At 39.5% G+C, this 27,863-nt stretch overlaps 1 long non-coding RNA gene across 1 annotated transcript; it reads right to left on the bottom strand.

The window, feature by feature from the left end:
* Window positions 1–27,847, bottom strand: LOC140909618 (uncharacterized). The gene is made up of 5 exons (XR_012158293.1): window positions 27,778–27,847; window positions 25,836–26,076; window positions 6,191–6,370; window positions 2,666–2,715; window positions 1–1,971 (listed from the first exon to the last, which is right to left on the bottom strand). It is a non-coding gene; the product is annotated as an uncharacterized lncRNA (long non-coding RNA).
* Window positions 27,848–27,863: the final 16 nt, after the last annotated feature.

The following is a 27,863-nucleotide window of genomic DNA, read 5'->3' as shown; positions in this document are numbered from 1 at the left end:
TAATTCGCACATTAAACATGGAAGCAGGATTTCAGGTTTGACAGGGTAGGCTTTTGCCTTGTTAATAAGAGCAATTCATACTAAATTGTGAACACATTCCCAAAATATTGACAACTTAGTTTCTTAGAGAACATATTTTATTGGACTATGAAAGAAACATCATGATCCAAGGAAGTTATTAAAAGAAGCTTATATTTATAAAAACAAAAACATGAGAGAGTGAAGCTTCCATATTATGAAGCTATAACAAAACAAAGAAAATTTTCAAATATATAAATTCATGCAATATTTTTCATTTAATTCATTTTGTATAATTGACACCATTTGGGGGCAGGGGTGCAGGGGCATGAGGGGGGGAGTACAGGGCAGGAGTTTGTGAAATTTCCAGAGAATGAAAATAATTGCACATGTGAAAATTCAAAAAATTATACATTTTGGGTGAAAATTCACAAGGTCTTTTACAAAACATCAAGAGAATGAGGATTTGAGAACTCCACAGTATCCAACCATAATTTTCAGATCATTTCTGACATATTATTCTCAATCATGAAATGTATCATCATAGCAGTGTTTCTAAACAGCCACAGAATGGAGTGGACCAAGCTTTCAAACAAACTTCTCTGTGATCATGTGACTATTCATATTCTGTCCATGGGGAACAGCTCGGAAGAAAAGCAAGTGTGGATCTACAAAGTATTCAGGCAGGCCAAAGTCAAACTTAGCAAGAAAAAAAAAATGTATCTGGATTTCTGATCTCAGATCAAACAAAATTATTCAAAACTTTTCCCCATGTGACAGCCAAAAAAACTTCACTGTGGAAGAGATGCTGCTGGTATCCAACATTCATTTCAACATATATAAGGGCGGAGAAGTATGCATCTGAGGACCAGCCAAGTTCTCAACTTTTACAACATCAGCAAGCCTTTTCCTCTGGCATAAGAACTCAGCTAAAGCTTCCCAGTGGTCTAAGCAATGTGTCCAAATGTTGTGAGGTGCAAAATAGCCTGGGTTATTATTACAAGACCACCACTTTTAATTCTTAGTTTGGATACCAAATCCACAAGTCCTCAGATGGACTCCGAGACATTACTCTTCAGGAAGCTGGATAGTAGAATACATCAGACAGTCAAGAAGTAGTGGATCTCTTGAACTTTACTAGACAACTCTTCCTGGACACCAGCAGTATGGCATGAATCTTTTGACGGCCTGTGTCATTGGAGAAAGACATTACTTTGATTTGATTGGCGGCAGCATATCTTACTACAATGCTAAGTAAGCCTGTGACACAATGTACTGTCAATATTTTACTCTATCATGTGTGGCTCTGGCTTTTCAGTTTTCACTCTTTGCAATGACACCAGATAAAATGCTCCAAGGTTTACCGGTTCATAGTACTTCCATTTAATAACAGTCTTCTGATTTTGTCAACCTGTAAGCTTTAGCCGAAAGAAGTCAAGTGGTTTGTTATTGAAAGATACATGTTTGTACTCCAAAATAGCATCATCTCATGTATTCCCATGCTAGCACATCACCAGTTTTCTTCTGATACGGTCTATGTGAAGCAAAGCTGAAGATATTTTTGGTCACATTTTCATACTCCTTTTCTTCCAGTTTCAGCTATAACAGTATTATGCTTTACAAACTGAGCCATCCTACATAGCCTCCAAATGTTTGTACTAACACCTGAGGAATCAGTCTGGTTTATTTGTTTTGTTTTAAATAAAGATGCTATTTGACACTTCAAAGCTTACAAATTTATAAATAGCAAAACAACATGGAGGGAAGCAACAGAAACGAAGAGTCACTGGAAATTGCATGTTCCTCACAGAACATAGCATCAAACACCTTGTAAGGGGACTTACCCCCCGCCCCCTCCAAAAAAGCACATGGCTGCTGCTCCTCAAAAGCACCTCATCTATGGTTCTTCAAAGCAGGCACTGCTAGAATCAAGGCAGTGGGTTCAGGATACTTCTGTGAGCCAAGAAAATTGTTTACAGTGAGCTCAGCAAACATCCATGGATAGAAGACCAGACCACCCCACCATCCAACCCTGCCAAATGGCAGTAGCCACCAGGCTCAGAACCAATGCATTCACATGTAGAATATTAAGCAATCATTGCATATCTTGAAATAATGATACAGTATCTCTAGTGTGAGGTCCATGTTATATTGTTACTCTCTGTAGTGCACCATGTGTGTCTAAATGCTAAAAAAAAAGTGTATTTGCTCAATGTCAGTTTGCAAAGTGCAAACTACAGTGTGCCAATATGGTGTGATACTGTTTTGCTCTACAGGCTAAGATGAGGTTAATACACTTTAGTTCCTTCAAATTTTTTTAAACCAGAGTTTTCCAAAAGGATACACTTCCTGGCGTGGCTAGATGATTCTATTAAACATCTGTGTTGGACTATTCCAGGTTCTCTTTATTTTGGTGGATTGTCTGGGAAGATTTTGTGACTGCCCAGATAATGTCTTCACTGCATGAATGTCCACCGGGCCAAATCATCCCCTCCTGTGTGGAATATAACAGAAAGGCCAGGGCTGTGGAGGGCGGAAGAGTGGTGCTGCAAAGGAGGGCTAGTTCCCTTCAGTGTTAAAGGGGGAAGATCCAGGTACACACAGAACCTAACAGGCATGATCTTGGATTAGTCTACTGAGAACTGACCTGTCTTTGAAAATGTAGCCACCTGGCATGTTCCCTCATTCATTTCCACACTAAAGAGAGATGGAGCAGTTAATGGCAGAAAGAGAGAGAGATGCCATGAAAATTACAGGCTGTGTAAAAGTTTCTTTGCAAATAACTGTTTGATACCACTAAGAAGTTACATTAAAACTGTTTCAAAGTCTAAAATTAGTTACATTTTAAACTAACTGCATATGCTTTTATTGTCTCTGATCTAAAATATAATCCCAGGCGGCTGTGAGAAGCATGCAAATTACAGAAAGCTAATTTGCTCCAACAGCGACACCTCCCATGTAGTCGGGAGGTCTATTAGAACTAGTGTATTCTCCATTATTTGCATATTAATAGCACCCGCTGAAATACTTTGGGATTTACTTTCCCTGCCAGAAGAGGGACAAAACAAAAAATATATACAGAATTCCTGTGATACAGCTATGATGGGTAATAAACTATCTAGGAGGTGCTAAGAATACTGAATTAATAGTGAGAGGCAGTGGATTAGCACTGCAGATGGCATCTGTGGTTTTTAGATAAACTGTACTGCAAGCAAGTTAGGATTCCCCTTGCTTGAAAAAATAATCCCTTTTTTTGGAAAGTACCGTGTAATTTGAAATCAGTCACTTGGCTCAAAGCTGAGGAATTGAAAAATTTAACTAAAGAAATCCAGACCCTGAAACAAGACAAAACAAACAAACACAACCCCAGAGTTGCCAAAATCAGAACCCCCCAAATGTGGACTCTGATTTAAAATCTACAGAAATCCAGGCCTCTGATATTAGCCAGGCCTGCAAGGCCCCGTTCCTTTGCACATAAAACAAAAATAAATTAAAAACAGCTTGTGATAAATGAAGGGGAGGGAAGTAGCTCCCTGTTATGGACACCCAGCCAGCCAGTTAGCTATAAAATCTCTGTTAGTAGCTGTTCTCTACTTGCTTTACCTGTAAAGGGTTAAAAAAGCCCATAGGTAAAAGGAAGGGAGTGGTTACCTGAGCACAAGAGCCAATGGGAAGGCTAGAACTTTTTAAAATTGGGAAAAAAACTTTCCCTTTGTCTGTCTGTTGTTGTTCTCTGGAGAGAGGAGACATAGAGCAGGAACAGGGCTGAACTAAGCTGTAGGAAGCTTTAAGCCAGGTATGTAAAACCATCAGATCATGCCTAGAAACTACTTATTTGAAACCCCTAGATATGTAAGTAGATCAGGAAATGTCTAGGAAGATATGATTATCTCTTTTCCCCCCCTTATTGGCTTGTGTACTCCTCTGTGCTAACCCCAAATGCTTTTGTTTTGCTTGTAACCTTTAAGCAGGACCTCAAGAAGGTTATTCTTGATGTTTAATTTTGGTAAGTAGGTTTTTAAAATCTACCAAAAACCTAAGTTCCAGATGTATTTTCTTGCTTTGTGTTTTTTAAAAAAGTAAACCTTTTTTAAAAACAGGATTGGATTTCTGGTGTCCTAAGAGGTTTGTGCATATGTGTTTAATTAGCTCATGGCAACAGCTGATTTCCTTTATTTTCTTTCTCAGTCCTTCCCCGGAGGGGGTGTGTGAAAGGGCTTGAGGGAGGAATTGAGGCACAATTGAGGCACAGGGAGGAATTCCCAAGTGTGCCTTCCTGGGTACAAAGGGTTTTTTTGCACTTGTGTGGTCAGAGAGAAGCTGTGACCTTGGGAGTTTAATACCAGCCTGGAGTGACTAGTATTAATTTTTAGAATCCTTGCGGGCCCCCACCTTCTGCACTCAAAGTGCCAGAGTGGGGAATCAGCCTTGACACAGCTACAGCCTGAGAGTTACTTAACAATCCAACTTCCAGTCTCTACTTATGACCAGTGCCCCCCTTCTGCCTCCTTACCCCTTCTATATAAGGACCCTTCTACATTTTTACAGCTTATCCTCTTTCCAAAAACGGCAATTCCTGCTCCAAAAGGAACATTATCTAGGTATTGTTAACCCTTTCAAGAGCCATAAGAGTCCTATATTTTCCCATTAATGATAAGATGGACAAAAGTCATATACATTTTTAAAAAAACATTTAATTATACACCGATGTTAAACAGGCAATGAGCTGCTGTGGCAGTTAATTACTGCTACCATGCTGAACACGGTAGCATTTTAAATATTTCTGTATTCCAAGACAAAACAAATAAGCTACTAACTTTAAGTTGCTACATTTTCCTCCACTTTTGAAAAAACAGCCAGGAAAGAACATTAGAGTTATGAAATTGATCCACTGAGAGGTGAAGAGCAGATATGCCATCGAATTCACTAAGTGGATCTCTATAGGCTAGCCTGTAACTTTAGAGTCTGCCCCAAGTAAGGGTCAGTGAATAGCTGTAGCACCCCAGAGAGTCACAGTTCCTTTTCTGCTCCTGCCTGTGGGAGGATATGCTACTTCATCCTTCTTGTGTGCCCAGCTAGCGAGTGGGGGGCAGGGGCAAAACCAGAGCTCCTTTCACTCCCCCCATTCCACCCCTCCTGCCTTGTTCACAGGGAGGGCCATTAGACAAGTAGCCTGTGTTCTCCTCACCACAGAAAAGCACAATCTTTGCAGGGTAACAAGTGGGGGGCCGAGAGGGCTATCTCCGTGCACAGCCAAGTAAGGCCTGTGACAATTTAGCCCTGTGTGAGTTAAAATTACTCAATATGGCCCTCAAGACAGTACAGTGATGGAACCCCTGAAATGTAATGGACAGAAATTCCCTGCTAAGGCACTAATGAATGTTAATTCTCATTAATGTACATGTAATTATTAAATAGAGCACTATGTAATGAGGCTAGTCACCAACTAATAACAGTAGCAGTAGAGGAAGGATGGCCTGAGGAATCAGAAAGGAGGACTAGTTGCAAATAAAACTCTAAGCCTGTAATCATTGCCCGATGATATTTTTCTTGGCCTTACCCAATGATGCCATGGTCAGGAATCTCCAGAGGAAAGGTATACTGTAGTATTTCTCAGAAGCACTGAATGTCTCAGGGTATTGTTAGCTGGAAAGGTATCTCTTCACGTTGAGGGCACTGGTTCAAATCTGGTCAAGGAGTAGGCAGTGACTGAACATTACCACCACCTGACACATGCTCAGTGCCCCATATAAAATGTTTTTTTTTGAGGGGGGGCCTCCATACGGTTCCTAGTGGGAAAGTGTCCAGCTCACAAAAGCCACCATTGTTAAAGCCACTGTCATTGGCAGTCTGTGTCTCAGAGAAGCCAAGGATTGAAGAAATGTTTTGAATGAACTCTTATAATCAGAAACACTTCACTTCCTTTAGAACAGGGCTGAGACCTACTGGCAGGAAGCTAGGGATAGCTTTGCATTGATACTATCTTCATTGAGCTTTTTCGGTGGATAAAAATTTCCTGTCTCCATTGCTGTCAATCCAGCTTCCAAACCATTTTAAAGTATTTTTCCAAACTTGAAGAGCTATGCATTTTTAATGACAACAATATTTTTTTAAAAACCACTACCACCCAGGACATTACTCGTTATAACAGATTGAACTGGATGTTCCTTACCTGAAATTTCATGAGCAATTAGCAAACAAAATTATCCACAAAAGCATGTATGTCCTATTATCCTTGCAGTGATTACAGCAGCAGTGATGCTACGAGCTGGCAGTTTTCTATCAAGCAGCCTCCAAAAGTGGGTAATTTTTATTTCTTACATGAAGTTCATGGCAGCCAGTATTTTACCACCTGCATATCCAAAAAAAAAAAAAAAAAAAAAGCAAGGGAGAAAGGAAGAAGGAAACAATATTCACAACGTGTTTATATTCAAGAAGTGCATGTTTCAGAGAGGGAGGCTGTGATGTGTATATTTGCATTGTCTGTGAAAGAATCCTCAGTGGCAATGCAGCTGGAAAAATAATGGACGATCAGAGGACTGCCTTCAGTGGCAAACTTTCATCTGGTAAGTTACAATTATATTGTAGAAAATAATACCTTAGACTACTACTAATTTGTGAATCCCCGGAAAGGCAGATCACTGATTCCCCATCAGGGCTGCAGAACCTGATCTGTAAAAATTTGGGCCTCAGCAGGAGGTTGTATGTGAGAGTGATTTGCATTTCAATTCTTAGTTCCCCACAATCTTTAAATCTTACTGCAGCACAATGGAAATTCCTGTTCTCAGTGTGCTCAAAATCTACATTCTTTTTTTAAAAAAAATCTTGGCACAATGAAAGTAAATCATTAATGGGAAAGAATGTGGTATTTATGCTCAGATTGTCTCACAATGCACCATTACATCAGATTCTTTCATAATTTTATGGGGGAGCGTGTCCCCTGACACCACCTTCAGGGATTTCACATGGCGCTTGTCGCTATCATTCCACTTCCACAAGCACCACAGCCTTTTCAATTTTTATCTGCCCAGAACCTGGAATATGTTACATTATTTAGTTTCTGTGAGAAGCTTTTCTGTATCAGCCTTCATTTGTAGTGAATTCCTGTTTCCCTGAAAAATGAGCCTGTGAGTGATAGATGGTTAAGGGAATTTCAGGCAGGCCCCCTTTACACGAGACAGCAGAAGCTCTGTTATTCTCTGCCGTTCTTCCTGCTGATGGATGGCACAGCCCGAACTGGTCCCGGGTAAAGCAACTACCAGACTAACATCAATGATGAGACAGTCAAAGACACCCCAAAAGATTCAAAGGTCCACACTGTGAACCCCGTACTTATACTGGTAAGCAGATATCCCCATGAGTAATCTCCCTAACGTCAGTGGGGTCACTTGTGTGAGTGCCTGCTCCCCAAAATGAATAAAGGGAGGTTCACAATCTGTCCCTAGGAAATAAGTCACCAAGTCCTCATTGTTCATTTTAGAATCTGAGCTAGACAAAACCTTTGGATGTGATTTTAATGTGCAGTTATTTTAAACTTGGTTGCCAATGATTAATTATTGTTATTATTTGTATTACAATGGTGCCTAGATGCCCCAATCAAGGTTGAGGCCCCTGCATGGTGCAAGGCAATGTATGAATATAAAGAAAGAGACAGTTGTTCTCCTGAACATCTTACAATCTAAATGTCAAAATGAATATTTATTCCTGGTTATTTTGGCAATATATATATATATATATAATGCTCAAACTCTGCAGTCCATTCCACACAGGTGCAAAACGTCAGCTGACTTCCATGGGAACTCCATGTTTAGCACCTCACGGGATCATAGCCTGAGTCACAAGTGCAGGATTTGGCCTACAGAGAACAGAAGGATATCAGAAACCAGCTCTAAAACTTTCTTCAAGTTTAAGAGTTGGCTCCTCCCATTGAGCTTGACGGGAGTCTTCCACTGACTTCAACAGGAACAGACTTTCCTAAATGAAGCACATTGTTTCTATGACATAGAGGATTTTCCATTCTCCCGCTCTATGTTACTATGTTGGTGTCCAGCAAGTTGTTTTGTTGCTGGTGTTTGCCAGGCTGCCGTACTAACAGAAGTTTTGAGAGACCTGAAGAAGAGCTCTGTGTGGCTTGAAAGCTTGTCTCTCACCAACAGAAGGCAGACCAATAAAAGCTACTACCTCACCCACCTCTCTCTAACTTTCATATAAGTAACTCTCTTATAACAAATGGCAAACAAACTTCCATGTTGAAGGGGGATTTTTTCCTTCAGACACATTTCCTGAAAATGGGAATGATGCACAAGGTGACTGTGGGGGCCAAAATGTTTAAAGGTAACTAGTGATTTTGAGTACCTGAATTTTGGGTGTTCAACCTGATGCACCTTAAAAGGCGCTTGGTTTACAAAAAGTGCTGAGCACCCACGCTCTGAAGAGTAGGATCTTTAAAGGTGTCTGAAGTAGGACACATAAAATCACTAGTCACTTTTAAAATCGTGGCTTAAACTCCTTAGTATTTGTTAGGGCTTGTCTACACTGTGTGTTAGTGCACACCAGATTAAGAGTAAATTCTGGTGCGTGATGCCATGTCATATAGCAGCTGGCCTGTGTGGAGCCTGCTAGTGCACACTAAAAGTTTCCAAGTAAGTGCTGATGTAACCCTATTTCAAAGAGTACTATGTCAATGGGGGGAGGGATAGTTCAGTGGTTTGAGCGCTGGTCTGCTAAACCAGGGTTGTGAGTTCAATCCTTGAGGGGGCCATTTAGGGATCTGGGCCAAAAATTGGGGATTGGTCCTGCTTTGAGCAGTGGGTTGGACTAGATAACCTTCTGAGGTCCCTTTTAACCCTGATATTCTATGAATGCAGCATGTAGACAATCCCTAAAGCTCTGCCAGTCCTACACCCATTGCACAGGAAAAGCTGCCATACAAATCAACTGGAACTTTGGCTGAGTGAGGTGTGCAGGATCTGGACCCAGACTAGTGAAGCCAAAATGGATCCTTTCATATTAATGGCACTTGAAGCACTCAGAAGTATAGATCTTAACAACTGCCCTTCAACTTACAGCTCTGGCATTCAAAACATACAACCTATCTGTTTGTACTACATTTCCCTAACAGCTTACATTGCGGCCATGCAGCCAGCAGTTTGCAAAGGTCTCCTAAAATAAGCTTATTTAAAAGAACAAGGTCAATGCCCAACATATGTCAGATTTTATGAGTTGAAATCAAAGAGCTAGTAACAAGTGGAGTATGTCAGAACTCTGTGGGTTTTCCTTGCCAGGTTCTTTCATCAAGCTTGGATTTTAGATGCCAAAAGCAGTAATAACCACATCCTAACTACTTCATTTCTGTATAAAGGTCTATACATCGGCTAGTTAGCCCAATAAAGAAGGCTAACACATAGATAAATGTGTTTGTCTGGACATGCTATTTAGTGTCTATATAAAGTGTATTTTTCTTTTAATGGGACACATGCTGATTCCCTGCTTCAGCCTTAGGCTCTAGTAAAATCAGATTAAAAGCATTAGTAATGTAGTTAATTCCATGCCCACCAAGAAGAAAAAAACATTACAAGGGGGAAAATGGGGATTTAAGGATTTTTTTTAATGTAACGCTCAGGTTGGATCTTTGTTAAAAAGGGTACTGTTTCAAAAGCAAAACTTTTTTCTCAGTTAAGATAAAGCAACTCTGTACAGCATGTTAACCATCTCTTGCAGAGTGATATTTGTGATTTCAATTAAAATATGCTATTGTCACTTTAGCCTCCCTCCTTATATTTTAAATTGATCCTAATGGCTTTGCTTTAAGTGATTTGCGTCCCATAGTGAGTCCCTGTCAGTTACAGTACCTCCCACTATTGCCCTGCTGAATAATCACTATCACATAATCACTTCTTCCTCCTTCTCCCAACATTATTACCCACTCCCGCCCTGATTCTGCATGCTGGTATAGTCTGCAAAGTATACACTCTTTAACATCTGGCTTGTTGCTCTGGCATGTAGTCAGGAACTTAAAAAGAAGGAATAAATGCTGCAGGAAGGAGGCCAAACCAATGGCTCTAAAGGTAGACTTCTATTTTACCATGTCTATTTACGAGAGAGAGAGAGAATTTTTTTCTTGCTACTTGCCATCTCATTTCCAATAAAACAGATTTAACAGTGAAATTTTACTTTGGCAAATATGGTTTCCTGCCCCACTGTTTTAGTTATGTTTACATTTTCTTACAGGGGCATAAGGAATTATGCCTTTCCATATTCCTCGTTAATGCACTGAGGGCAATTGTTCTCCACCAGCGAATATGGGGAGAGTTTAATGCTGATGTTCTGCAGCAGACCTGGAAGATGTGCCATGGCCTTTCACTGCACTCTTCAGCTTTGGTGACCACCTTTCACATGGTCACTGGTGTTAACAGTATCTATGCCAGGGATGTGCACCACAATTTCATTTTCTTTTGTTCTCAAATGAGGATGACCCTGAGCATGAGGAATATTTATACCCATCGGGATTGATTCACCCCTTCTGTCACAGGGGTGTGTGATCTGCACAACCTCAGGCCTACAGAGGGGAAGGCAGATTTCAGTGTCATGTAGGGCTCATTGGAAGCCCTACAGACAGAGGCTGCCTGTCCGGGCACTGAATGAATGCTGTCTGGTGTGCCCTCCTGCTGCAGTCCTCACACCTGCCTCACCCAAGTGGCTTTGCCAAGAGTCAGCTGAAGCAATGGTTGCAGATGACTTGTGCTTCTGCAGCCTGTCCCCACAAGCAGAGACTTTCCACCCTGGCGCCCCCTAAACCAAGCAGTGAATCTAGGTTTTTATGTAAAAACTACTTTAGCTACTGAAAGTAAACAGTTGCATTATGCAGTTAAATTTCACTGATATTCAGTGTAACAAAATGGACAGAGTATAATAGGCCTGTAATGGTATCTCAGATCCAACAACCATCCCCTCCCCCACTCAACAAGCACCACTATATTTCAGAAGGAGGAAGATTTGAATTAAAATCCCCACATACAAGCTCACAATTTTGGTGCTGAGAGGTGACTGCAAAATCAAGGGCTATCTTCAGTCCTTGTTTATTCTGGTTTCTAACACACTTATACAAGGCATAGGTATCTGTGGCAAGTCTGCTTAGTAATACAAGGTGTCCATAATTCCAACTCCTTTGGGGGAGACCACAGCTGGCCAACAGCCCCAGAAGTGGGTGGTGACTAGTGTGGCTAAGGTGGTCTATGTCTTCCACCAACAGAGCTTCCGTGGAGGCTTGGCTAGAAACTGAACCTTCTCTCTCTGGAAAAAAACCCAAAGAGCGGGCAAGGGTATAAATGCTGCCTGCAGCATTACTGTCCACACTGGAGCAGTTAGGGGCAGGTTTCATCCTCCTCCTATGCAAATTCAGCCCCTGGTTCAGTTGCAGTTGTAAAAGAAAGAACTTATATGAGAATAGCTGATCTCATGACATTTTTGTCACTTTGCGACAGTATCTTACAAAAACAGCCAGAGAGGCTTTGGTGCTACCAAACCCAACAGTAGCTCAAGTTTGGGCTTGAACTTGTAGCCTAATAAACACTGCCTGGTTTCTCTGGTCAACTCTGTTCATAGTGCTATCAACAGACATTGTTATATGCATGTCTATTCCATACACAACCAAAACCTATTAAAGTGCAGTATTATCGCACACATATAACTTTCGAGTACATTTAGATTCAACACATTTATGCATAAGAATGTATTTATACATGCAACCTGAACATATGGACATACACAGTAAACCATAAAGCTTTCTGTTCTGCGCTCTTTTGTCTTTTGCCTTTGATGGATCTCATTATTAATTAAAGAATAATTTAGCTTCCATAATTGTTTTCTGCCATACATAATTCCAACCTTTCAATGTCTCTTCAAGTCGGCTTATTAGCCTAAATGCACTCTTTTGTTTTTGTAACTCCATCTATCAAAGCTTGTAAGTGGACAGACTCAGCAGTGTGATGAGTAAGGGGAGAAAAAAAGAAAAAAGAAGTCTCTTTATGTACATTTATGGAATCTACCACCCAGTGACCCCATTCTAAAATTTCCATATTTAAAACAAATGCTACTTTCCCTGCATTCTGTTTATCAGGAACATTTTTTTCTCCTTCAGATTTATTGCTCCTTTTGGTAAGAATTATTGACTGGCTGCTAAATAGATAGCCTCCTTTACCTTAAGAGATGAACTTTTTTCGAACAGCGCACAGAGATGTATTATCAAGACTCAGGGATTCAGAAGAGACTGATCTGTCCTTGTCTAATCAGACTTGATTAATTCAAATCAAACTGTAAACCCCAGTTATACTTGGCTTTAAAATCTCCAGATCAACAATAAATCAGCAATATGAGATGCCATAGGATCAGTTCATACTTAAGCCATCAGATACTTTCATGGAGAAACAGATTTCATGAAACGTTTTGTAGCATTTATTAATATTTTATAGATAGTGGGAGAGGACTATATAGGGGGACACTCTTTGAATGGGGCTTTATATCTGACAATGAGAGATCCATACCAGCTATGGAATTAAGTTTCTTCCAAACTTAAAAATTACTAACCAAAAGGATTGTGAGGATGTGAGGGTGGTTGAAAGTAATATACAGCTGTATTAACAAAGGAGCAGGTATCAAACTATGCAGTGATCTAGACAGAAAATTGAAGTGTTCTCTTCCATACATTTGGCACTGGACACAACAATAAAATAAATATAACAAAATCATCTTGCATTTATCGGTTGATAAAATGTCTTTCATCTCAAATGCTCCCAAAATACTTTTCTAATTTTGTGATGCATTCTACACTCAGTGGTGTGGCATTCTCTCCTGCAGCCTATTCTGTATTTATTCAGATATGCTGTCAGTCCTGACTAGTGTAGAAATCCTACTGTCACCAGACCAGGATGATACAGGTCAGCAGGCTCAATACATCGCAGCAAATTTTACACAGCTGTTTTCCTTAGGAGCACTACACTTGTAATGGTGGTATCATACACTTGCTGTGGATGGCAGCATATGTGCTTGCCATGTTTGGGACCAATCACATCCCTTCCCCCTCAAGCCAGTGCCCTTGTGTTCATTCTACTAACTGTGTATCCATATATGCTTCCATGCTCTTGTTCCATATTTAGATGCCAATTCTTTGCTCACACAGATTGGACATATATTTTGCAATCTTTACTATCTTCCCCCTGTTACAGAACTACGTAGGAGAAGGCAGAATTTAATTCTTTATTAAAAAAAATCACACAAACCACCTCTGAAATATAGCTACCATTGAGTTGTAACATAGCAGCCATTTTTCTATACAGAAAGAGTATCACCACAATTAAGAACAAAACAAGGAAGACTACTTTACCCATCTAAACTAGCAGGGGAAATATATCAAGCATAATGTATAATTGAATTGGAATTTAGCTACAACATCAGAGTAAACAAAGGGATAAAAATTACTTCATGTGATATTTAAGGCCAAATTTTGAAACACAAGGGAACCACAAAAATATGTGCACACTTGAGCATTTGTTTCTGGAAACACAACTACTGCAACTGCACATACAAATTCGCATATGACTATATCCTGATTTGCAGATAAAAACAGTGGCCTATTGCATGTGTAGAGGCGGTATTTCAATGTCTAAATTTCCTTTTCATATGCAACTGGTGCATTTAAACTGAGAAACATGCTGCCACAGTTTCTCTGCTCCAGTACCTGAGACTAAAGCTAATTCAGGTAAATTTAATCCAGCTGCAATCTGTCATGAAACTGCCATGGTTTCAGTATAGACATACCCTAAGGGCTTCTTATTGCACTGACCCATACAAGTACTGACCCAATCCAAGTTCTGAATGATTTGAGGATCTCAATACTAAATGGTGTGGCAGCAAAGAAATAAACAAACTTCAAAACCAAAACAGAATCATACCTTTTTTTAAATTATTTTTAAAAGAGACTTTTATTTTACATTTTTGTCTGATTCAAGTTTTCATAAACTGACACTAATAGGTTACCAGTAACTCAGATGGGGGGCGGGGGAAGGAGATGGGGAGAGAAGAAAGAGATGAATTTGAGCTCTGCCTGAACTGCAAAATTCTGACCCAGATTTTGAGTACCTCATAGTTAGATTCAGGGTTTTGACTGGCCCTCTATATATGTGGCAGCCAGATGTGAAGTTTGGGTGCAGGTTCAGATTCTGATTTCCTCTATAGAAATTTGGTCATATTTAGAACCAGGGTTTTGGCTTGTAAGTGTCAAAATTGTTCTTTAATGATGGAATCCCACCCCAAAGCTGCAGGCATAGCAATCTGTGGGGTAGTTTTTGTTTATTATTTTAATATGACATATTATGACATAGGTATCTTCTAAGTAACTGATACCAATGTCACATGTAGCCAAATTTTCACCTGTATGTTCTATTCCTAGGCTTGCTGTTCCTGCATTACCAAAGGAAGTGTTTGGGGGCCATGATGTTACTGCAATGGAACCTCAGGTGTCATCTCAAGAAGGTGCTGCTAGGTGTGATATCAAGTGACAGTCACCTTCTTCAACAATAGGCCCGGTGAGCAAAATATCTGACATATGTTCAGGTGTCCTAGCACCTCTGATGCAGTTCAGTTCCTCTTTAGCTTTGTGTGCAGCCCTCATTACGCATTTATGGTTTAGCTACTGGCTTAGTATTTAAGATGGTTGTATCTATAAATTCAGTCCACATGGATCAGGGCACTGGATCAGTATCATGAACTGAATTAAATGAAAGAGGATTGTTGACAGCCTAATCTTTTCATAAATCATGATCTTTTGGAAGGTCCCCCTACCCCCGCACCACCACTCTGAAATGTGTGATGTCCTGTCATGATTCCTAAAATGCATGACCATTGACATCTTTCAAAGATAAGCACCTGAGTAATGCCCCCAGGTGCATGGGAAGATAGAGTTCATGTGGCATTTTCAGGGATCAACAAAACAAATTTTTCATCTGTACCCGTTTTACATGAGAGAGAGAATATCTTACAATTGCACCCTCAGAGAGAAGTGACACAGGGAAAGTCTACCTGCTAGTAGTCAGAGCACAAAAGGTGATGGGATGGAAAACAGTTCACCTTCTTAATGCAAGTGGCCTGCAATGTATACATGTGTTGCCTATCTCCTTACTGTTCCCTAACTTAGGGACAGGACTGTTAAGCACCAGTAAGCGCTGCATTGTTCCAGGGTTAAAGCATTCTATGTGGAGCATGGCCCCATAGCTTTGTGCTGGATCCCAGGCCAAGGTTTTATCAGCCTTTAGGATCATAAAGAAAAAACCCTAGCAATGGACAACTCAACTCCTTGGAGAAAGGAGTTATTTCAGGCTGCCAATATTGGTTCTTACACAGATAATAAACTAGACTGGCCTTGATCCTGACATCACCCTTCAATCAAAAACTTTTTCACAAAATGTCACTTTCAAAGTTACAGCTTTAAAAAAAAGTGTTTATAAAAAATTCATGGCCACAATGATCTGATAATGCAGCGTTCTGATACTAGCAGATGTTTTGTCTAACATGTTCCCTGAAGCTGTACTCTGTGCCTTCATATCTTTCATTTCCAGTTACTATCTGCTGACTGTGGGATGTCATGTACGTACCCTATAGCTATGCGCAGCAATTCGCATCTAACACCGCCGCGCGTAATGAGCTTCACAAGATGCTTGTCGCAATAACTCCGCACTTCCCTAACCATATGGAACACAACACTCTAAAGCCCACAGACACTTTTTTTTATTACAGTTCAGATCCTTAAAACATAATCTGTGTGATGTCTAGTGAACGTACGTGAAGAGCTGCTGAAAACAAAGTTAACACTTGTTCACATCATCTGTTACAAATGTCCAATTTGGGACAATAAATTTCCTTGGAACCTGTTCTTTTGCTGACTCTTTGCTTTATCTTTTTTCGCTTTCTCTCACGTCGTTTTTTTTTATGAACTATGCATATGTATTAAATGGGATTTGTTGTCCCTAGATACCAATTTGCATAAAGTGCAAGCCATCATTGGTTGGAGAGAAGCAAATTACTTCTCCGGGAAGATCACACTTTTTTTTTTTTTTTAATTTTAACAAACCGCAGGCAGAGGCTGTTAACAGCACTTAGCCAGATATGCAAAGAATCACTTCTCTCAAAAGCAGCTTGATCAATGATGGGAAAAGGGAAAAAAAGAAAGGTATTATTCAATTAGGTACAACGTAGAGATGACCTGAAACTGAAACATATGACCCAACCATTCACCTGTGAGTAAGCTGATCTTTCTGATTCCCAGTAAAATATAATCCAAGTGTTTGGCACTCAGATCACAAATCAAAACACCACAGCTGACCAGAGGGTGAAAGAACCTAGCTACCCATTTCTTAAGGTTCCCAATCCAGTTCCATACTTCCAGTGATTTCTTAGCACTTTTACTCATTTGAGCCACGCTCACAGTCCTTCTCTTCCTAATTCATATCCCTTCCCTTCAGCCCTTTGTTCACATTCCCACTTTGATCATGTTTCGAAGAAATGTGTAACCACTTGTTTAACATATCTTCAAAACTTCAAGCTACTTCCCCTAGCCTAGCTTAATTGTACAGGGTCACAGATGTACAGGAGCACTGTTAGGTGAAAGCATTTTGGACTCAGAGCTGTCAACAGAGCCTTGAACAATCACAATCTCTCTTTCCTTTTTCACTCTTGTGGTGCACACCTGTGATATGCTGGCAAGGGTCTTGGTTATAAAAATATGAGAGATTTTCAGGTTCAAATCCAGCCTTGCAAAACCCATTGTGTGTGGGTGTGTGCACAATTAACAAAAAGAAAATATCTAGATATGCACTGAGGTGAAGTGAGAACTCAGTGCCACACGAGAAATATTTGCAAACCACGAGCCAGCCAATATTGAAATGCTTCTGATAAAATAATTTAGGATGAACCTGATGAAATGCCATAAAATTAACGAGATAGAGCTGTGAAGTTTGAATCTACATCTGAACTTCTCAATCATTCATTATTATTTGGGAGTCTCCTATACTATCTCCAAGTGCAATCGAATTTTATTTTAGGGAGTCAACTCTAAATATAAATATAGTGTTTTGTAGGTTAATTGCAAGATCTGTCTGCCATTAAAACATTAATTTGAAGCCTGATTCAAATCCCATCAGTGTCAATGGGAATCTTTCCACTGTCTTTAATGGGCATTGGAGTAGTCATTTAAAAATATTTATGGAGGTCACAGACAACATATGCGGTTGATTGTAGACGTAGTTCAGCTAAGCTGAATAGTGATGGATGGATACTGTAACTGTGGCATCATCTATGAGCACACCATGAATTATGGACCACCAAAAGAACAAGATCTGGATCCTGAGTTTGCGCCCTCATAAGAAAGTTGGTTTTATTCCCTTAGTTTCTTTAGGTTCAGTCCTATTAGACCAGTAGTTCTCAAACTTTTGTACTGGTGACCCATTCCACATAGCAAGCCTCTGAGTAACCCCCCGCCCCCCACCCTTATAAATTAAAAACACTTTATTTAATACCATTAAATTCTGTATGCAAAGCGGGGTTTGGGGTGGAGACTGACAGCTTGCGACCTCCCCCCGTGTAATACCTCATGAACCCCTGAGGGGTCCCGCCCTCTCCGCCCCCATTTGAGAACTCCTGTATTAAACATACAAGGCCAAGGCCTCACATAGTTTTTGTGCTGCGTGAGCATTTGAAGGTAGAACCGCCACCCTGACCCCACAGATTTTCATCTGAAGAATTGTTGGCAACTTTCTGCAAATTGACAATACAACTTATTGCTGCTTTCGCTAGAAAGGAAAAAATGCATTCATACACATCTGTATCATTAATGTATGCTTATTTGATTATGTATTTATACTTGGCACATTTCAAAGAAACAAAATAGGTTTTAAAGAAGCTCCTCATTCCCAAATGATTACTAGAGCACAAAAATGTCATGCAAAAATTATCAGGAAAAACTCACAAGAGGGAATTTAGGGATGGCTTTGAAAAATGGGAGCCTTCTATGCTATATTCAAGTGCATTGCCAGTGCCACCCAATGAATTCACTGTATGACCAGGTGAAAATGTGATTGTGACGCTTGCCCTTGCGTGGATAAAAATAAGTGAACTATGACTTTCTAAAGTTTCTAAAGTTTGCTCTTTTAAGAGATAAAAAGGATAAACAGCTTTATCTATCAGTTACTCTCAATACAGTAACTCTTGGAGGCCCTTGCACTCTCGCCTGGTAGTTTAGAAACACACTTAGCAGTTTATTTGTCATATGATTTATATACTGACAGAACTATTCAAAGCAATATGTTACAAAATCAAGGTTTGATAGAACATAGTGTGTGAGGCTGAAGTGTACACCGAGCATTACATAAGAATGGCTATTCTCAGTCCATCTGGTCCAGTATCCTGTCTCTGACAGTGGTCAGTGCCAGATGCTTCAGAAGCAATGAACAGAACAGGGCAATTTTAAGTAATCCATCCTCTGTCATCTAGTCCCAGCTTCTGGCAGTTGGAAGTTTAGTGACATCCAGAGCATGGCCATCTTGCTAGCCACTGATGGACCTAGCCCTCATTAACTTATCTAATTCTTCTTTGTACCCAGTTATACTTTTGGCCTTCACAACATCCCCTGGCAACAAATTGGACAAGTTGACTGTGTGTTGTGTGAACAGAAGAACTTCTTTTTGATTGTTTAAACCTGCTGTCTATTAATTTCATCAGGTGGCCCCCAGTTCTTGTGTTACGTGATGGGGTAAATAACATTTCCTTATTCACTTTCTCCATACCAATCATGGTATAGTAGACCTCTACCATATCTTCTCTTAGTTGCCTCTTTTCCAAGATGAAGAGACCCCGTCTTTTTAATCTCTCCTCATATGGCAGCTGTTCCATAACCCTAATCATTTTCTTGCCTTTCTCTGCACCTTTTTCCAATTCTATTTTTTTTTTTTCAGATGAGACAACCAGAACTGCATGCAATATTCAAGGTGTGGACATGCCATGGATTTATATAGTAGCATTATGATAGCTTCAGATTGAGTGGATGTTTCAAGGGCACTTTCCATGATAACTCCAAGAGCTCTTTCTTGAGTGATAACAGGTAATTTAGATCTCATCATTTTGTATGTATGGGTGGATTTTTTTTTTCTAATTTGCATTACTTTTCACTTATCAACATTGAATTTCATCTGCCATTTTGTCACGCAGTCACCTAGTTTTGTGAGATGCCTTTGTAACTCTTTGCAGTCAGCTTTGGACTTAACCATCTTGAATAATTTCATATAATCTACAAATTTTGCCACCACACTGTTTATCCCTTTTTCAAGATCATTTATGAATATGTACAGCAATGATCCCAGTGCAGAGCTTTGGGGGACACTATTGATCTTTCTGCATTCTGAAAACTGACCTTTTATGCCTACCCTTTGTTTCCGATCTTTTAATCAGTTACTGATCCATGGGCAGACCTTCCCTCTTATACAATGACGGCTTAGTTTGCTTAAGAGTCTTTGGTGAAGGACATTGTCAAAGGCTTTCTAGAAGTCCAAGTACCAAGTACAATATCTACTGGATCACCCTTACCTACATGTTGTTAACTCTCTCAAAGAATTCTACTAGCTTGGTGAGGCATGATTTCCCTTTACAAAAGCCATGTTGACCTTTCCTCAAGAAATCGTGTTTATCTATGTATCTGATAATTTTGTTCTTTACTGTAGTTTCAACCAATTTGCCTGCTACTGAAGTTAGGCTTAATGGCCTATAATTAACAGGATCGCCTCTGGAGCCTAGGTATTACATTAGCTACCCTCCAGTCATCTGGTATAGAGGCCAATTTAAGCAATAGGTTACATACTGCAGTTTGTAGTTCCGCAATTTCATATCTGAGTTCCTTCAGAATGCTTGGGTGAATCCATCCAGTCCTGGTGACTTATTGCTGATTATTTTATTATTGATTATTTTGATTATTTTATCAATTTGTTCCAATATCTCTTGTATTAATGCCTCAGCTGGGACAGCTCCTCAGATTTGTCACCAAAATGAAAGGCCTTGGTGTAGGGATCTTCCCCATATCCTCTGCAGTGAAGATTGATGCAAAGAATTCATTTAGCTTCTCTGCAACATCCTTGTCTTCTTTGAGTGCTCCTTTTGCACCTCAATCATCCAGTGGCCCCACTGTCTCTTTGGTAAGCTTCCTGACTCTGATGTACTTACTTTTTAAAATTATTATTTATTAATTATTATTATTATTTTCTGTTTGGTTTTGTGTCTTTAGCTAGTTGCTCTTCAAATTCTTTCTTGGGCTGCCTTACCATACTTTTACATTTGACTTACCAGAGTTTGTGATCCTTTCCTTTTTCCTCACTAGGATTTGACTTCCACTTTTTTAAAGTATGCCTTTCCTGCCCCTCTCCCCCCCCCCCCCCGCAACTGCCTCTTTTACTCTGCTGTTTAGCCACAGACCTCTTACTGTTTTTTGTTTTTTTTTTTAAATTTGGGCTATATGTTTAGTTTGAGTCTCTATCATGCTACAATCTTTGCATCCTGTTGCAGAAAAAACTATATAAACCTAGGCCTTTAAAAGATCACTAATTGAAAAAAAAAGACTGTTTTCCTTGTACCTTTCTCTATTTTTATATAAGGCTGGGTATGAGCTCAGCTCTTTATGTCACTTATTTGTCTGGAACCTGTTGTTATGAAAGATTCCTCACATGATCTTACATTTTGTTAGATCTGTGTTCTGAACAATATTATACAATATTTTATTCCACTAGCTAAAGGGTTAATTATTCCACATTTTATCCACATATATAAAGTTACAGTCCATGTAGGTTGCTGTGATGACTAGATGACCTGTTGCAATTGGTGTTATAGTTAGTACCTGTTTTTAACTAATTCAGCAGGACAGTTTGAGAAATACTGGAAAGAGAGAATGTGTTAGATTCTAAACTGGTATTCTTTGCTATTTGATCTGGACTATTTGACATCCAGCAAGGTGTAGACTTCTTGGGTTTCTCTCGCTCTCCTTTTTTTCCCTCTTTGGTACTTGTATAAAGTGCTAAATTGAAAGACATCCTCCATATGCAGAACAGACTTGATTCCCCTCTAACTTAAAATGGTGTAAATGAGGTGTGAATCTTTTAAGTTCAATAAAGTTACACCCAAGTCCCTATATACCATGGAAGATAGCCCTACATTCTGTAGCATGGTTCATATATTGAACCGTGTATTGAACTGCAGCCTGAAAATTCTGTGACAGGTACATTTCAGTTTTTAAAAAATGAGATTTTTAATTAATTAAATAAGGAAATCAGTAATAAAAATAGTACAGTTGCCCTTCTGTTATTTATGCTGATAGAAAATTCAATTAATTTTACTCTGTCCCCACATTTTCATTTTACAAAATGCTTTATTAGCCACTGCCATTATGGATATATATCAGTGGTGTGGCCTCATCTGGAATATTACGTTCAGCATTGGTCCCTGCACCACACAAAGGATATTGCACTATTAGAAGGGGTTTAGAAAAGGATGACAAGAACGATTAGGGATGTCAAAAAAACTCTCATATAAAGTGGGATTTTAAAAAATTACCTTCGAAAGGAGACAAATAAGAGGGGACATGATAAAAGTATATCAAATGATGAATGGTCTAGAGAAGGTAGATTGGAAGCTTCTGTTCTCCTTATCTCAGAACTCAAGACCAACAGGACATTCATTGAAATTAAAAGGTGGCAAATTCAAAACTGATAAAAGGAAAGCCTTTTTCACACAACACATAATTACACTGTGGAACTCATTTCCACAGGAAGTTTTTGAGACCGAGAACTTAGCAAAATTAAAAAATAAATTGAACGTTAATATGAATATAAAGAATATCCAGAATAATCATAATTAACAAGCAGAAATTTTTTGAAAGGAATATTAAACATCATGCTTCAGGGCTTAAACCAGTCTATAACAATTAGAGATCAGGATGAGATCTAATGTAGGGGCAGAGTATCCCACTGTGGGAGTTTTACATCTTCCTTTAAAATATCTGCAGCTGGCTACTGTCACAGACAGTTCCTGTCTGTCAATGCTTGTGTTCAGGACTTTGTTTGGACATTATAGAAGTTGTTTGAAAAGTTGGAGGTTTTGACAATTGAGGTTTCAGCTGTTGTCTTTATGTTTCAGATTTAAATGTACACTAAGCTGATTCTGGCAGTTCATACCACTCAGCGCAATTGTCTTAGGCTGTTTGCAGACTCGGGAAGAGAAAGTTGCAGGTGTTACACATGCTTCATGTTTTAAAGCTCATCAACACAACCACAAAGGCTAGAAACATCATTTTATGAATGAAAAGTTAGTTAGTTAGACTCTAGAACAAAATTCTGCAGCTCAGAGTGAGTTCCATGGTCATAGAACACCTCAATCCCTGGTACACCTAAGGTGAGAAGAGAACCAGGTATTTGGGCTACAGCTTGGTGTGGTTGGACTGTCTTACCAGGGTGGCTCAACCAAATGCGAGGTTAGGTGTTATTTAAGAGGGAGAGTGGGGTTCTCTCTAGTTCACTGCTAGCTTTAGAGATAACAAAGCAGGTAAATACAGATATTCTGAAAAAAAATCCTGAACCCAAGGAAAATACAGCAAGGGAAGAGAACAACCTAATAAGGGTGGCATGGAGAAGCCCTGCTTAAGTATGCTCTGGGAGCTTTGTTCAGAAGGCGAAATAGGAACACAGAGAAATTCTGCAGGGTTAGCACATCTTCCTTGCTGTCTTTCACACCTTTGTTTCCCCTTTTCCTGTGATGGCAGGTAATAAAATGCCTGCTGGTACCCCCATGACTGGAGGTACCTGCAGTGGTTCAGCCCATTGCTACTGCTGTGTCAATCATTTAGCAATTCCCACAGCTGCCTTTGTGAGAAGCCTCTCTCTTAAGCCTCTGGTATAAGAATTTAGAGTAATCATGTAAAAATGATACCCCTGTGCTCTATGATCCGCTGAATCTCACTAATGCCAGATCCCAGAAGAGGGCTTATTAATGAAAAGATGCAATGCCTCTCTCTCTGCTCATGTTTCACACAAATATCTCTCATGGATTCAGCAGTAAACCTTACTGCTGATAAAGTAAGTATAATGAACCTCCGTGCTCCATGAGAATGCAATCTTGGACTGATGAAGTAGTTACTTGCTCTACTTTCCAGCACTATGGCAGGCTTGAGAGGTACAAGGAGATGTACTTGGCAGCTATGGAAAATAAAGATGCAATGCTGCAAACTCCTAAATCTTGGGCTATCCTCAGCAGTGACACCCAGGGCTACCTGACAAGGGCAATATTTTGGAATGGAGAAAGTTCTTGGAAGAAGAAAAATTATATTTCTATTTGAAAGAGTTGAACTGATGAAGGGAATGGGGTTGTTAAAGAGACAGTGTCACCCAAAAGCTCTCCCCACTTTGTGAAACTCCAGCACTGCAAAGCTGCTAGACACCCAGTTTAACCTAGATAGTTAAACTGGGTTTATGGCTGATTTGCCAACCAGAGTAACACAAAGTGTATGGAGTATACTGGTGTATCTGGCCCTTGAAATCTAGTCAGTGTACTAAAATGAGTTCAAAGCAATTTCAGGTGCTGCACCTGTCCCAAGCCCTCCAGCCAATTTCAGTGGTTTTGCAATCAATATTTTCTATTCTTTAAAATGTTTTCTCTTCTCTATTGCTGTGTGAATGGCCCACACAAACAACAGGGGAAACTGACTATGCAGGAGAAACCAGGAAACTGACTATACACAACTTGCTGGGGTTTGCACAAAGTACAGAAACTGGAAGAAAAAAAAAAGTAAAAGAGCAGAAGAAAGTATTTTGTTTGCTCCAGTCTCTTTCAGTTACTTGTGTCTCTTACTTGCTGCTTGTGTCAAATCAAGGGAAACTTTTCAGACAGAAGTTAATTATAAGGGTGTCCCTAGAAATTTATCTGAGGGCTGCTCTAACTCAGTGGTTCTCAACCAGGATTATGTGTACCCCTGGGAGTACGCAGAGGTCTTCCAGGGGGTACATCAACTCATCTAGATATTTGCCTAGTTTTACAACAGGCAACATAAAAAACACTAATGAAATCAGTACAAACTAAAATTTCATACAATGCCTTATTTATACTGCTTTATACACTATACACTGAAATGTAAGTACAATATTTATATTCCAATTGATTTAAAATTATATGGAAAACATGAGAAAGTAAGCAATTTTTCAATAATAGTGTGCTGGGACACTTTTTGTGTTTTTATGTCTGATTTTGTAAGCAAGTAGTTTATAGGTGAGGTGAAACTTGTGGGTATGCAAGACAAATCAGACTCCTGAAAGGGGCACAGTAGTCTGGAAAGATTGAGAACCAGTGCTCTAACTTATGACTGTGAGCTGCAAAGACCCCCTCCCACTGCCCATACCTCATACCCTGGCACACTGTGCACTGTGAAGCTGAGAAGGGAGGCATAGGGCTCTATGCAAAGGACACCCATGGATGTATTATTTGTATTACCCTAAGAGTGAATCCAACACCCTTGAACTTTGTGGAAGTTTAGACCAGGATCTGGATTTGAACTTAGTAATTCAGGTCCGTCTTTTATTATTACCAACCCCTAAATGTCTCGTATGTTGTCTTTTGAAAGGAAGCTAGTCACTACCTTTACATTTGTGCTCTTACCTTTACTTTTACATTTCTTCAACACACACATAAAATGTACTTAACTCACTGCTTATTGAATGAAGGATTAGTATTATTATTTTTCCTCCAGTGAACTTTGTTTCACTTCATCCTGCATATATTGTGCTATTCTGTGTTTCTCTGCCAAGATACCACTGTTCAGCAAACTACTGTACTTAATGCTACCCAGCTAATACACTGATACCTTTTACTTGCAAGGATTGCTTCTCTAATCTCAGCGGCAGCCAGGGCTATGAATGACAGTTTACACCAACTAGAATTAAAGTTACTTTCAAAAGCTTCATATAGCTGGGACAAAATTACACCAGTACCAAATTACCAAAGCAGTTGAAATGTCCAGGGCAGATCATATTCTGAAATGTGCCCATGCACACACAGCTATATGTGAGCATTAAAGCACCCTAGCAAATAATCATGAAGGGGGTTACCGCAGTCCTTCCTCCCCTTTCCTCTCCCTACTTTATTGGCATCCCCTTCATTACATCACATCAGACTAGACTGTGAGCTCCTTGGGGCAATGGTGCTGTAAAAGTGAATGCCAATAATGATAGCTAAGAAATGTTTAATGACTGCACATGAGGTTTACCTTGTTTTTTAAAGACTAGTTACATTGGAGGGGAGCCCAAAAAGGACATCTTTTCAACTGCCTACATCCTGGAAACCAGCTAGGATCAAAATGTACTTGTTCCCATCACTGCAACAACACACACTTTTCTGGTGGAAGCATTTTCCTCTTCTAGTGGAATTACACCTCAAGCCCTTCTAGATAGTTACTGTCTTTGTTCCCAAGCTTGTTGCAGGATCACACTATGCTGCACTATAACTTCACACTAAAAAGAAGGAGATTACAAAGGGGTCAAAATACCCTAGAGGGTTCCCCTTTATCAGAACCTTCGCTGCCAGTTTGCCTTCTCATTTCCTGAACTCTCATCTGATTATTAGTGTACTGACAGAATAAAAATAACCTCATATTCCTACATGAATCATAAATAAAACCCTTTTATTTCATCAAAGAGGTTGGCAGGTTTATAGTCCTTTGCAATGCATGCACGATGTGAATGACATACCTTTAATTTTGCTGACAAGCTTGTCGGGGTTCTAATGAAAAAGAGTGAAAAGTGGGTGACTTCTCTAAAGGTTTAGCAGTTTGCTTTTTGGTGAGGATATATATTTCACCTTGCCATTGTAATCAGGCAGCCAACTGATCTTGGTAATGAAGTCTTCAATTACAGTCCACTTCTGATTCTTCAAGAATGGCTAGGCAACAATACCATGGTGATTATTGCTGATATCACAGACTGAAGCAATCTGGAAAAAAAATTGAATGGTTTCCTTACTAGTGTTTCAAATCTGAATACACTATAGAGACTGCAGACCGAAAGTAAAGAACAATCCTTAGGATTTTAGTGAGCTCAGCTTTGCCTCTGTGCTGTAAATACTCACTTACCCCGCTTCACTTTCTGCTGTTACAGGCTGCCATGGTTTGTACATCTAGTCTATTTGTCTTCAAGAGTGTATGATATTGCTTTACAAGCAAGAAATCACTAATGTAGTTATTTGCCTCACAGTCATTACTGTGTCCAGTAAAAACTAGTTTCCAGATACAGGTTGTGTGGATAACTAATAATAATAATAATTAATAAATAATTAATAAAAATATAAGACACAGAAAATAGATGCATTAGGGATAACTTTTTTTTAAAAAATGTCTTTTTTGCTTACGTTCTTAAAAGACTAACATGATTACAAAGAGGTATGAAGGTGCTCACATCTTGCAGATCTGAGGTAAAGAAATTTTTAGAGGGTTAAAGAGGGGTATGCCTTGGAACTGCTGCTCCCCTCCTTCTGCATTTTTCATCCCATTTCTGCTGCTTTGGGTTCCCCTTCCACTTATGTGAAATGCATAAAAGATATTGGCCATAGAAGCAATGGCAGATCATGATTTGTGATTATAGACAAATTATCAAGAACCACAATTTCCCTTACAAAAAATTGCCCAGTTATTTTGTTTGTAATACACAGAGACGCTAAGGAGAGGAAAAAATATGCTCACTACCTTGGAAGTTACCCTGTATTTTCATGGTGCTCTTTCTGCCATCAAAGACAATTCACCAAAGGAAGTTTGGGTGTCAGCTAATAAACTTTTAATTGAACTTTTTTTTTTTAAAAAAAAGAATACATCTTTGACGTAAGCCACCTAGATAGAAGGAGCTCTGTGTGTGTGTGTGTGTATGATATGGGGCAGAAAACATGAAAAATCCCAGCTAGTGAATTACAGATTGCAATCTTTTCCAGAGTTTACAAGATTTCTGTGCTGCACTTTTAATTTTCATTATTTTCCATTTTCCTTCACTAGGCTCAGAAGCAGTTTCTAATTTTACTAGGAGCTTTTCATCAAAATTGGATTTCTTAGTTCCCCTAGGGATTCCCTAGCTACAAAAACATCAGCCTCTGTCAAGGTTCCTTCCCCACTCTGAACTCTAGGGTACAGATGTGGGGACCTGCATGAAAGACCCCCTAAGCTTATTCTTACCAGCTTAGGTTAAAAACTTCCTCAAGGTACAAACTTTGCCTTGTCCTTGAACCCTATGCTGCCACCACCAAGCATATTAAATAAAGAACAGGGAAAGAGCCCACTTGGAGACGTCTTCCCCCAAAATATCCCCCCCCCCCCCAGCCCTAAACCCCCTTTCTAGGAGAAGTCTTGATAAAAATCCTCACCAATTTGCATAGGTGAACACAGACCCAAAGCCTTGGATCTTAAAAATAATGAAAAAGCAATCAGGCTCTTAAAAGAAGAATTTTAATTAAAGAAAAAGTAAAAGAATCACCTCTGTAAAATCAGGATGATTACAGGGTAATCAGATTCAAAACATAGAGAATCCCTCTAGACAAAACCTTAAGTTACAAAAAGACACAAAACAGGAATATACATTCCATTCAGTACAACCTATTTTACCAGCCATTTAACAAAAGGAAATCTAACGCATTTCTAGCTAGATTACTTACTAACTTAACAGAAGTCCTGAAGAGCATTCCTGACTTGGTCCCGGCAAAAGCATCACACCGACAGACAGACCCATTGTTCCCCGCTC

The sequence above is a fragment of the Lepidochelys kempii genome, chromosome 3, assembly GCF_965140265.1.
Source record: "Lepidochelys kempii isolate rLepKem1 chromosome 3, rLepKem1.hap2, whole genome shotgun sequence".
NCBI lineage: Eukaryota > Metazoa > Chordata > Testudines > Cheloniidae > Lepidochelys > Lepidochelys kempii.
The sequence above is the reverse complement of the archived record's forward strand: the minus strand, read 5'-3'. Positions and strand labels throughout refer to the sequence as shown.